This window comes from Impatiens glandulifera, chromosome 2 (genome assembly GCF_907164915.1).
Source record: "Impatiens glandulifera chromosome 2, dImpGla2.1, whole genome shotgun sequence".
Classification (NCBI taxonomy): domain Eukaryota; kingdom Viridiplantae; phylum Streptophyta; class Magnoliopsida; order Ericales; family Balsaminaceae; genus Impatiens; species Impatiens glandulifera.
This window is the reverse complement of record NC_061863.1, coordinates 20,140,883-20,152,013: the sequence shown is the minus strand read 5'-3', so window position 1 is coordinate 20,152,013 and position 11,131 is coordinate 20,140,883. Positions and strand designations below refer to the sequence as shown.

The 11,131-nt window shown below is 32.0% G+C and overlaps 1 pseudogene; it reads left to right on the top strand.

Annotated features, from left to right (window-relative positions):
* Positions 1-550: 550 nt before the first annotated feature.
* On the top strand, positions 551-2,222 carry LOC124924475 (annotated as a pseudogene).
* The last annotated feature ends 8,909 nt before the right edge of the window (positions 2,223-11,131 follow it).

Below are 11,131 nucleotides of genomic sequence, written 5' to 3'. Positions count from 1 at the left end.
AAACTAACAATAGGTTTGAAAAGGAAATAAGTGAAATTTAGCTACAACTTATTTGTTTGCCTCTAATCTATTTTTTTTTTACTATAAAACTTCCAGTTTTGAGAAACATATAAAACATTAACATCCTCTTAAATAAGATAATTAATTAAATTTTCAAACATTGAACATGCTTAGTTTATATATAGAGTAATAATTAATGCTAAAAATGGTTTAATTTATTGCAAATTATTGACAATGGGATTCAGCTTCTTAGTTCTCTGCCTGAACCTGGACTACATTATTTGTATGTATCCGGAAACTTGTTTCCATACTAACACAACGGGACAAACCAAATCTATGACAGCAGGCAGACATGAGCTTTAATTTGGCCAAGGTTGCCGCGTATTCTTCTTCAGGGATACTATTAAACAAACACCAGCCATGCAGTGATGCAAACAGCAATGCCCTATGAAAATTACGTGGAGTTCTCTCAGCCAACTTCTCTCCCTTATAAATTATCACACATTCTTCATTTATTCATATCCCACTTCCTAATTAGCTATCTATAGTAATGGCTAACTCTTGTTTCCTTCCAATTAGCATACTATGCTTCCTGGTCCTCACAACCGGAGGCTCTGCCTATAGACAAGCTGGCCAACAACAGGAAACGCAGTGTCGCATCCAAAGTCTCAACCCTCTTGAGCCTGCCAGGCGCCTCCAGCATGAAGCTGGTTACACCGATGTTTGGGACCAGACCTCTGACCAGATTCAGTGTGCTGGTGTGGCCGCATCGCGCCACCTCATCCAGCAAGGAGGCCTCCTCTTGCCTACTTTCAGCAATGCCCCTCTGCTAGCATATGTTGTAAGAGGCATGTTGTTCTACTTAATTATATATCCCCTCTCCTTGTTAAATTTTACTACTATTATTTAATTTAGAATACTTAAATATTGTGATTGAAAGCAAAAATCTGCATGCATGCATGAAACAGGTAGGGGAATTGTTGGCACCATAAATCCAGGCTGTGCAGAGACGTTTCAATCGAGCGCACAAACTGAAGTTAGTGGAGGATTTGGCTCTCAAAAGTTTAGGGATCAACACCAGAAGATCCACCGTTGCAGAAAAGGAGACATTGTTGCCTTCCAAGTCGGTGTAGCTCATTGGGTCCATAACGACGGCAACGAAGACCTTGAACTCATGGTGGTCCACGATACCAGCAACGCCGAAAACCAGCTTGATCAACACCTCAGGGTAACTAACTAACATATAGCCTATATATTACTCTCTTCGACATTTTGTTTCCGTGAAAGAATAAATTAGAGAGTGAGTCTTCTTGAATTGTGTTGTAGAGATTCTTCCTTGCGGGTAACCCACAAGAGACAGAAATGCAACAGAGGAAGTACAGGGGCCAATCAGAGGAGAACTTTTCAGGCAACCTTTTCCAGGGATTTGAGACCGAGGTTTTGGCAGAATCCTTCAAAGTCGACTTGGAAACAGCCGCAAGACTATAGGGACAAGATGATAACAGGGGATTCATCGTGAGAGTAGGGAAAGAATTCGAAATGCAAAGACCATCAAAGTATGAAGAGGAAAGAAGAGAGTGGAGCCCAAGAAGCAACGGATTCGAGGAAACCGTTTGCACATTGAGGATCAGAGAAAATCTCGATGATCCAGAGAGAGCACCGCTCAGGGTGGTCGCATCAGCACAGTCAACAGTCATAATCTCCCAATTTTGAAACAAATCCAATTGAGCGCCGAGAGAGGAGTCCTCTACGAGGTAAGCATACAAACAGTGACTTAAAGACTCAAACTGACAACGTTTTCTAACTGTTTCGATCTCCCCTTAAAAAATATGCAGAACGCAATGGCTGCACCACACTGGACCCTTAATGCCCACAACATAATCTACATATTACGTGGGTCAGGCCGAATTCAAGTGGTGGGTCACTCCAACCGGGCCGTCTTCAATGGAGAAGTCCGCCAAGGTCAGTTATTGGTCGTCCCTCAGAATTACGCTGAAGTCAAGCTGGCGGGAAGTGAAGGATTAGAGTGGGTGTCGTTCAAGACAAATGACAGGGCGGTGTCAAGCCCACTTGCTGGGAAAACTTCGGTGATCCGGGCAATGCCAGAAGAAGTGGTGATGAGTGCTTTCCGCGTGTCGAGAGCCGAGGCACATAAGCTAAAGTACAACAGGCAAGAAGTGAGGATTTTCCCGCAGTCAAAGAGGCAATTCGAGAGGGCTTGAAATTGGAGTAAGAATAGAATGATGAGATGTAAGTATATATAAATAAGAGAACTTGGAAGAAGAAAATGAACACAAGTCAGTCTAGTTCTATAAGGGAATAATGGTTTTGGAATATGAGAAAATAGGTGAATAAATAATAATATCATGTTTTGTTTTGTTTTGTTTTGGTATCATCTATCGTTTCTTCAATTATAAAGAAGACTAAGATTAGTAAAAGAATTTCAATTAATATGATGATATCACCAATTTTGAAATGCAATAGATTAAATGATGTTGCAACAGCTTCTGCCAAAAAATTATTCGACACATTTTGTTTTCAACATGCTTCTAATTGTCATTTCTACCACAGTTCTATTATCCTCTCAATTATACTATCTTGCTCAAGTGTGTAAGGAGTTTGCAACTCCCTGTGAATTTCATGTTCCTCACATAACAGATTGAATTCTCCACCTCTGTCTGTGCGAAGTGCTTTGATACACAAGTCACTATGATTTTCTACCTCAGCTTTGAATATCAACTATTAACCCTTTTTTGATAAAAAGAAAACGAATCAACCCTTATAAAAAGAAAATGAATTAACCATTCAGTTAACTTAAGAATAACTTAACATTAATGTTAAGTATCAAAATATGGATGCCCATATGAAAATGGATCAAGTCAATATTATTTTTAAACATTTTAGATAGAGTCTATTGCCTTATAAGCGACTTAAAATAGTTTTTCTCACCAAAAAAATCACTTAAACTTGTCATATTTACACACCTATCTGTATTTTTACAAGTTTGATTGAAAAAATGAGCTCAGAAAGTCAATAAAAGATCTGTTTCTAATAAATTTACAGAAAATTTATAGATGTGGTTGAGAGTTTGAGAAACCAGCAATTTTTTTTTTTAAATATAGACATATTTTATCATATAAAAATGTGGAATAACTTTGTGATTGTTGAAAGAATCTAATTAGTATATACAGAACATAACAAAAGAAAAAAATAGTTAAAAATATATACAGCTCATAAACCAGTATATAAAGAAAATATTTTGATATTTTATAAATTATTAAAACATCAGTAGTTTAATAACTTTAGTGATCAAAATTTACATTGTATAGTCATTCTACCATGCATGTTTAGTTTTGCTCCTCTCACTTCTTCTTCTTCTTTTTTGAGTGCGTATTCGAGCCAATTCATTTTATCCTATCATCATTATTCCTTGTCATATCTTTTTCATCAAAAGGTGTATAGAATTGATCATAGTAGAAGGACAAATGATCATTTTTTATATTCTTCCCCTTTAGGTGTATCTTTTTTTATTCCACATATGAAGAAGGTAATCCAATCTAAGATTTCAGAAGAGATAAGTCTCATGTTTCATGTTTGCTTACTGAACTATGGATATTATGAAATCACTTTGAACATTAAGGTATGGTCTAACATAGGATCTAGAATATGGAATAGACAGATAAAAGCTAATTATGCCAGACATGATCTACTTTAACACCTAATCTGCACTAGCAACTAGCCATATGTGACCAAAGTAAATGGCTATGTTAATAACGATAAACGGAATGATCCAGCAAGCTGAAGAACAAATATTTCGAGAAATTGGTATCTTACCTGGCAAATAAACAGCAGCAATACAGACTAGCTAAGCCCGCATTCCTCCTCTTGATCAAACCTTTCCACTTCCATACAAATTGAGCTGTTGAGATATATAAGGTCCAGAGAGCTCATATTCACAAACAGATTGGGAAGCTAGAAGAACATACAAAACCCAATTATCTAAACAAAATAGGGAGGCTGGAAGAACTAGACTGACTCAAAAAGAGATCAACTGTATATCAAAGATGTAGAAATATCAACGGCGTGAGCATCCTGAGGTTCAAAAAGAAATGAAACTTGTGGAAGAGACATAGTTTGGTACCCCGTACTTGAGCTTGCTTGAGAGAAGCCATGGATGAGGATAGTAGAGGAGATGTTGCCAGTGAAGGTACTCATGAGGCCGACGATGACCCACCTCCAGACTGAGAAAGAAGAAGAGAGCCGGCGACCGGAAGGCCAAATGATAAAAATAGGTTTTTTTTTTATTTTTATTAGAAGAAAATGTTATGATACCTTTAACAACGGTATTTACCTACAGTCGTTATTAAAGACGATGACCGTCGTTAAAGATTATATAAGTTAATAATTCTTCTTTTTACTCTTTAGTGTTATAAGGAAAAAATGTTCTTAAAATAAATGGAATTTGATTTTGTGAAATATGTTAGTGAGAGAAAATAATGGAAAAAATATAAGTAAATTTAAATTTAATTAATTTAAAAATAGTTTATTTTTGTAAAAATTAAGTTAATTCAAAATTTAATATTAGCACTTAGGGCTGTGCAAAAAAACGGAAAACTAGTAACCCAATCGAATCGATAGTTAACCGGTTTTATTTTAACGGTTTATTGGTTAACCGGTTTTAGCTGTTCTGATCAACCGGTTTTCGGTTTACCTATTTTTTTAACGGTTTAACTAGTAAACCGGTAATAATTTAATTATATATTTTTATATTTTATAATTTGTATTAGTTATTTTATAAATAATAGATATATTATAAATAATATTTAATAATTTATAAAAAAAATATTTTTAAATTTGAAATTATAATTTTATAAGAATTATTTAAAAAAACATTATAATTTATATAAAATTTTACAAAAATAAATTAAAAAAAAAACTGAAATAATTTATTCATATAATTATACTTGGTTGGTGGAAGACTAATAGATATAATGAATTTAAATTTTTTCAAGAATATATAAGAAACTAACCAAATAGCTATAAAATATATTATATTATATATTATAATATATTTCTAAATATATCAATAAAATATATTATAATAATATAAATATATTATATTATAATAATATAAATATATTATATTATAATAATAATATAATATATTATAATATAGACAAGAAAAGATGGAGAATAGTATAATAAAAAAGTGAAAATAATAATTTTAAAAAAAATCATTTTATAAATTTATTACATAATTTAAAAAAATTAAATTATTGGTTCCTAGTTAAACCGGGTTATCCAACCAGAACCGACTAAAACGGGTAGAATCAGAACCGGTAAAACTAATATCATTAACGGGCGGTTAACCGGTTTGTAAAATAAAAGACAAAATCGGTCTTAACCGGTTAACTAGTTAACCGACCAGTTGAACACCCATATAATAACACTGAGATCTTTTTTACCACCTCTTTTACAAACCAATCACCAATCACATAATGCACATCTCATATCGTGACATCTTTTTTACCACCTCTTTTACAAACCAATCACCAATCACATAATGCACATCTCATATCGTGACATCACATATATTATCTTTCGTCAAATCAACCATCAATCTCAATCGACATCTCATATTATGACTTCACATTTTCACATGCATTTTATCACACTCGACAAACCAACCATCAATCTGAATCAACCTCTAGTATCTTGAACTCACACATTTTTACATTTCGATCAATCAAAATTTCATTCATATTATTTTTAACCACCGATATCTCATTTATTACCGGTTTCTTATCCCCGCAAATCCCATTTCTCATCTCATGATTTTTACCCTCACCCCGACATCTTTTACCACAAATCGACCTATTATCTCGTGACTCACATTTTTTTCATATTCCTCTTTATTCACTCAAAAAATCATCCAAAAATTCCAATCAACCTTTAATCTTGTGACCTTACACACTTTTACAATTCGATTAATTAACATCTCATTCATATATTGTAACCATTAATATCCCATTTATTATCATCCTCTTTTATTACTGCAACCTCTTTTTTTGTACCCCACTTCAGTAAACCAACCATCAAATCTCAATCGACATTTCATCTCATGACCTTACACACTCTCACACACCTCTTATCACTTGTTGAACCAAACATCAATCTCTCCAATTGACATCTTATCTTGTGATTCACACTTTTTCATATGCATCTTTATCCTCTCGACAAACCACTCACCAATCCTAATTTCGACCTCTAATATTGTGACCTCACACACACGTTTATACTCCAGTCAATCAATATATCATTTATATATATCTTTAACCATAGAGATATTTCATTTTTTTACCGGTTATCTCAACAAATCAACCACAAATCATCATCTTGCATCTCATCATATTTACTCTTATCGCGACTTCTTTTACCCCTCACTTCAACAAATCAACAACTAATTCCCCAATCGATCACTTCAGTCAAATCACCATTTCATTCATATATTTTTAATAACTAATATCTAATTTGTTAAGAAGACCTCTTATATTTACCCTCATTTAGGTAAACCAGCACCTAATCTCAATCAACATTTAATATGCGTTCTCTTATTTCATGGCAAACCACCCACCAATCTTAGTCGACCTCTTGTGACTCACAATTTTTCATATGCCTCGTTATGCCCTCAGTATCAACATTTAATCTATGTGCTCTTATTCCCTCAAAAAAACACCCACCAATCTTAGTCGACATCTTGTGACTCACAATTTTTCATATGCCTCGTTATCCCCTCGGTAAACCACATCTCCTTTTATTATTGACTTCTTATCCCGACAAATCAACCACAAATCATTACCTCGCATCTCATCATATTTACTCTTATCGCGACTTTTTTTACCCCCACTTCAATAAATTAACAACCAATCCCCCAATTGACCACTTCGGTCAACCAAAAATCTCATTCATATATTTTAACAACTAATATTTAATTTGTTAAGAAGACCTCTTATATTTACCATCACTTCGGAAACCAACCACCAAATCTCAATCGACATTTAATTTCGTGTGCTTTCGAAAAACCAACCACTAATCTTAGTCCGATCTATTGTGACTCACACTTTTCATACGCCGCCCCTTTTTATCCCATCGGTAAACTACCCACCAATCTTACTCAACCTCTTTTCCCCTAATCAAATCAACCACTAATCTCCTGATTGACCATCATCTTGTGACTCATACTTTTTTATATGTCTCTTTATCCCTTCATATGTCTCTTTACCATTCGACAAATAACCCACCAATTCATGACCTCACACTTTGAAATGATCGTCAAACCAACCAATAAATCTGTCCTCACACTTTCAAATGATCTCTCAAATATTTATAATACTCACTTTTAAATATGTAATATTTGAGATTCGAACCATAGTCTTAAACATGAAATGTGAACACCTTAACCGCTAGACCACTTGAGATTGTTGAAATAATTTTATAATTTTGTTTATATATATATATTTTGTATTTAATATTTATTACCAATTAGTTAATTAATTGACATCTTATAACTCTCATTTTTTTATATGTCTCTTATTACTCGGTAAACCAACTACCAATTTCAATCACATTTTCAAACGCTTATTATTTCTAAGAAAACCAACCATCAATTTCAATCACAGTTTCACACGTTTTTTATCCTTCAGCAAATCAACCATCAATCTCAATCAACCTCTAATCTTGTGACCTCACGATCCTTTGTTAGCCACCTTTTATCCATTGGTAAACCACATTTCAATCATACTTTCACACGTCTCTCATATTTAGGAAAATAAACCACCAATCTCAATCAACATTTTAACCTTGTGACCTCACACTTTGGTTAATCAAATATTGATTCATATTTTTTAACCACTCTCATTTGTTGCCGACCTTTTATCCCTCAGAAAATCACGCCCCAATCACACTTGGTTCAAATGTTGTACTTGTTTTGTTAAGTTGCAACATCGAAATATATGTATATTTTATTTTATTTTTAACCATTTCAAGTTTATGGGCGGGTCAACCCACGATCCGACTCAATTATCTATTTACTCTCACATATATATATATAAATTAACCACAACTCTCGACCCGACAAACCAAACAAAAATCAAATTAAGCATTATTATTATTATTATTATTATTATTATATATATATATATTAGTTAGTTAAAAAGTTGAACTTATATGATTAAGAATATGTCACGTTTATCAAATTTAGTATTAATTTTAAATATAAAGTCTTATTAGTTTAGTTGGTTAAAATGTTTTACTTGTTTTGTTATGTTATAATTTCGAAATATATATATAGTCTTTTTAATTTTATTTTTAACTGTTTTAAGTTTATGGATCGGTCAACCCACGACCCGACCCAAATATTCATTTACTTTCACATATATATCCAAATTAACCATTCAGATAACTTAAGAATAACTTAACATTAATGTTAAGTATCAAAATATGGATGCCCATATGAAAATGGATCAAGTCAATATTATTTTTAAACATTTTAGATTGAGTCTATTGCCTTATAAGCCACTTAAAATAGTTTTTTCACCCAAAAAATCACTTAAACTTGTCATATTTACTCACCTATCTGTATATTTACAAGTTTGATTGAAAAATTGAGCTCAGAAAGTCAATAAAAGATCTGTTTCTAATAAATTTACAGAAAATTTATAGATGTGGTTGAGAGTTTGAGAAACCAGCATTTTTTTTTAAATATAGACATATTTGATCATATAAAAATGTGAAATAATTCTGTGATTGTTGAAAGAATCTAATTAGTATATCACATAAATTATTAAAACATCAGTAGTTTAATAACTTTAGTGATCAAAATTTACATTGTATAGTCATTCTACCATGCATGTTTAGTTTTGCTCCTCTCACTTCTTCTTCTTCTTTTTTGAGTGCGTATTCGAGCCAATTCATTTTATCCTATCATCATTATTCCTTGTCATATCTTTTTCATCTAAAGGTGTATAGAATTGATCATAGTAGAAGGACAAATGATCATTTTTTTGTTATATTCTTCCCCTTTAGGTGTATCTTTTTTATCATTTCTATCTTCTTCCCTCTAACGGTACAATATATGACCAAAAAGTCCACATATGAAGAAGGTAATCCAATCTAAGATTTCAGAAGAGATAAGTCTCATGTTTGCTTACTGAACTAATGGATATTATGAAATCACTTTGAACATTAAGGTCTGGTCTAACAGAGGATCTAGAATATGGAATAGACAGATAAAAGCTAATTATGCCAGACATGATCTACTTTAACACCTAATCTGCACTAGCAACTAGCCATATGTGACCAAAGTAAATGGCTATGTCAATAACGATAAATGGAATGATCCAGCAAGCTGAAGAACAAATATTTTAAGAAATTGGTATCTTACCTGGCAAATAACAGCAGCAATACAGACTGGCTAAGCCCACATTCCTCCTCTTGATCAAACCTTTCCACTTCCATACAAATTGAGCTGTTGAGATATATGAGGTCCAGAGAACTCATATATTCACAAAGAGATTGGGAAGCTAGAAGAACATACAAAACCCAATTATCTAAACAAAATAGGGAAGCTAGAAGAACTAACTGAAGAATCCTCCTCCCACCTGGGAAGAGACATAGTTTGGTACCCCGTACCTGAGCTTGCTTGAGAGAAGCCATGGATGAGGATAGAAGAGGAGATGTTGCCAGTGAAGGTACCCATGAGGCCGACGATGGCCCACCTCCAGACTGAGAAAGAAGAAGAGAGCCGGCGGCCGGAAAGCCAAATGATAAAAATAGGTTTTTTTATTTTTATTGGAAGAAAATGGTATGATACCTTTAACAACGGTATTTACCCACGGTCGTTATTAAAGACGATGACAGTCGTTAAAGATTATATAAGTTAATAATTCTTCTTTTTACTCTTTAGTGTTATAAGGAAAAAATGTTCTTAAAATAAATGGAATTTGATTTTGTGAAATATGTTAGTGAGAGAAAATAATGGAAAAAATATAATAAATTTAAATTTAATTAATTTAAAATTAGTTTATTTTTGTAAAAGTTAAGTTAATTCAAAATTTAATATTAACACTTAGGGCTGTGCAAAAAAACGGAAAATTAGTAACCCAACCGAACCGATACTTAACCGGTTCTATTTTAACGGTTTATTGGTTAACCGGTTCTAGTGCTCCTGATCAACCGATTTTTTACCAGTTAAACGGTTCGGTTTTCGGTTTACCTATTTTTCTAACGGTTTAACTAGTAAACCAGTAATAATTTAATTATATATTTTTATATTTTATAATTGGTTAGTTATTTTATAAATAATAGATATATTATAAATAATATTTAATAATCTATAAAAAAATATTTTTAAATTTGAAATTATAATTTTATAGAATTATTTAAAAAAACATTATAATTTATATAAAATTTTATAAAAATAAATTAAAAATAAACTAAAATAATTTATTCATATAATTATACTTGGTTGGTCAAAGACTAATGGATATAATGAATTTAAACTTTTTCAAGAATATATAAGAAGCTAACAAAATAGCTATAAAATATATTATATTATATATTATAATATATTTCGAAATAAATCAATAAAATATATTATAATAATATAATATATTATATTATAATAATAATAATAATATAATATATTATAATAGAGACAAGAAAAGATGGAGAATAGTATAATAAAAAAGTGAAAACAATAATTTAAAAAAAAAAATCATTTTATAAATTTATTACTTAATTTAAAAAATTAAATTATTGGTTCCTAGTTAAACCGGGTTAACCGACCAGAACCGACTAAAATCGGTAGAACTAGAACCGGTAAAACTAATATCATTAACGGTCGGTTAACCGGTTTGTAAAATAAAAGACAAAACTGGTCTTAACCGGTTAACTAGTTAACTGACCGGTTGAACACCCATATAATAACACTGAGATCTTTTTTACCACCTCTTTTACAAACCAATCACCAATCACATAATGCACATCTCATATCGTGACATCTTTTTTACCACCTCTTTTACAAACCAATCACTAATCACATAATGCACATCTCATATCGTGACATCACACA